This window comes from Cervus elaphus, chromosome 20 (genome assembly GCF_910594005.1).
Source record: "Cervus elaphus chromosome 20, mCerEla1.1, whole genome shotgun sequence".
NCBI classification, from domain to species: Eukaryota; Metazoa; Chordata; class Mammalia; order Artiodactyla; family Cervidae; genus Cervus; species Cervus elaphus.
The window spans coordinates 25,624,196-25,627,191 of record NC_057834.1 but is presented as its reverse complement, the minus strand read 5'-3'; positions in this window follow the sequence as shown (position 1 = coordinate 25,627,191).

The window sequence follows — 2,996 nt, the reverse complement described above, 5'->3', positions numbered from 1 at the left end:
TAATGCTCAAAATTCTCCAAGCCAGGCTTCAGCAATACATGAACCATGAACTTCCAGATGTTCAAGCTGGATTTAGAAAAGGAGATCAAATTGCCAACATCCGCTGGATCACCAAGAAAGCAAGAGAGTTCCAGAAAAACATCTATTTCTGTTTTATTGACTATGCCAAAGCCTTTGACTATGTGGATCACAATAAACTGTGGAAAATTCTGAAAGAGATGGGAATACCAGACCACCTGACCTGCCTCTTGAGAAACCTGTATGCAGGTCAGGAAGCCACAGTTAGAATTGGACACGGAACAACAGACTGGTTCCAAATAGGAAAAGGAGTACGTCAAGGCTGTATATTGTCACCCTGCTTATTTAACTTATATGCAGAATACATCATGAGAAACTTTGGGCTGGAGGAAGCACAAGCTGGAATCAAGATTGCTGGGAGAAATATCAATAGCCTCAGATATGCAGATGACACCACCCTTATGGCAGAAAGTGAAGAAGAACTAAAGAGCCTCTTGATGAAAGTGAAAGAGGAGAGTAAAAAGGTTGGTATAAAGCTCAACATTCAGAAAACTAAGATCATGGCATCTGGTCCCATCACTTCATGGGAAATAGATGGGGAGACAGTGGAAGCAGTGGCAGACTTTATTTTTTTGGGCTCCAAAATCACTACAGATGGTGATTGCAGCCATGAAATTAAAAGACACTTACTTCTTGGAAGGAAAGTTATGACCAACCTAGAGAGCATATTAAAAAACAGCGACATTACTTTGCCAACAAAGGTCCGTCTGGTCAAGGCTATGGTTTATCCAATGGTCATGTATGGATGTGAGAGTTGGACTGTGAAGAAAGCTGAGTGCTGAAGAATTGATGCTTTTGAACTGTGGTGTTGGAGAAGACTCTTGAGAGTCCCTTGGACTGCAAGGAGATCCAGCCAGTCTATCCTAAAGGAGATCAGTCCTGGGTGTTCATTTTAAGGACTGATGTTGAAGCTGAAACTCCAATACTTTGGCCACCTGATGCGAAGAGCGGACTCATTTGAAAAGACCCTGATGCTGGGAAAGATTGAGGTCAGGAGAAGAAGGGGATGACAGAGGATGAGATGGTTGGATGACATCACCGAGTAAATGGACATGAGTTTGGGTAAACTCCAGGAGTTGGTGATGCACAGGGAGGCCTGGCGTGCTGCAGTCCGTGGGGTTGCAAAGAGTCGGAGACGACTGAGCGACTGAACTGAACTGAACGAAGGTCACCACGTGTTTGGAGTGTTGTCATCTCCAGAGATCCAGGTCCAAAAAATGGAATGGCACCAAAAAACAGGCTAACTACAACATGAAAAGATCCTTCTCTGTAAAAAGAGCCAAGGACTCAACAGTGCTGTGTTTGGATGCCCCAGGCTGAGTTGGCCTGGGTGGGTTTGCATGGGCTCTACTGATGGAACTGTGGTAGTGATCTTGTGAGTGGTCACATGAAGTGAGAACTTAATTCCCTGCCCAGGAATTGAACCTGGATAGCCTGGATGAAAACTAGAAGACTGAGCCACCAGACCAGCAAGGGCTAAAGGCTAGAAGCGATTTTTCTGGGCTCTTTCCTCCAGTGAAAAATGCATTTATTATGGAGGCAAAAACTGTAAATGCAGGTTCAAAATTTGAGGCACAGCACAACAAGTGGGACAGCACACAGAGGAATGGTGTGTTAAGATGGAAGCAAGGGAGAAATGCACACCCAAAGAGAAAGGGTATGGGCGCACCTTCTAGTGAGGAGGAGCACAATCAAGAAGTGGTAAAGCCATTTATATATGACAGTTCTTCAGATCTTTGTTTATCTTCTGCCAATTATCAGGCTTCTTTTTCCTCACCTGAGCTACCCTTGAGCCCTTCCCAACATGTACACACAACTGTTTTCCAAGACGGACTCCAGTTGAGAGGACTATGGAATCACATATTAACATCACATATTATGGGGTAATACACCATTCTTTTTGACCCCAAGGAGCCTCTCTGCACATATGAAATGTCTCTCTTGCCCCAAGGATGGCAAATATATAACCTCTTGATTCTTTACTCAAACAAGGTTTAGCATGTTCCTGCCATGACTGTTACCTTAGGGTGTCCACAGGAGACAAAACTTGGCTGTTTATCCCACTTCAGTTGTTACTTCCATTTAGAAGAACAAACAGGAAGCTGGTTGTAAATATCTAACCTGGAGCCCACCTATCGTCTATTTCAAGAAATGCAAACAGGTGGCTAGCTGTAAGTGACTGGCCTGAAGCCCATCTTTTTCTTTCCTCAAGAAATGTAAACAGGAGACCAGTCATAAATGCCTATCTCCTGCCTCAGTGGGAACAGCTGAGCCATGGCCAGGTTCTGAATGGAGTCTCAGAATCCCTCAGGAATGACCCAAGAAAGCTGCCCAGTCAATGCAGCATGATGTCGATGCTGGGAGAACCACCTGTCATCCAGGTCTGGAGACCTCACTCCTGTAGTGATCAGCACATCCAGTAGGGGGTAAAAAAGGAAAACCAATGAAACATGATTCTGCTCATTGGCTATAGCAACAGCCTAGAATGGTGCAGAGATTGAAACTCTTATCTGATGAGATCCTGGGAGTATTTATCATTCTGTTTCTCTGTTCCAGGCAAGTCATTTTCAAATTTGGCTCTGAGACCACTGTCTGGAACATCTGTATGAAATACAGATTCCTGGACTCTACCTCCAAAGATTCTGATTCAAGGGTTTTGTGCTGAAGAATTTATTCCTCGGTGTTGCACATGTATCAGAGGAGGGGATCCACGGACCAGTGTCTGGGAAGAATCACTCTAGCCCACACCATCTCCTTATACAACCGATCACTGAGAAAGGGCTGCACTGCAAACCTAACACCCAGAGTGTCCCCGAGCCCCCACTTTGACCCGCTGCCCATTCTGGGACACAAATCTCTGAGCTCTGCCCCCCAGTGAGCTCCATAACTGTCCTTTTGACACATGCACTTCACATCCA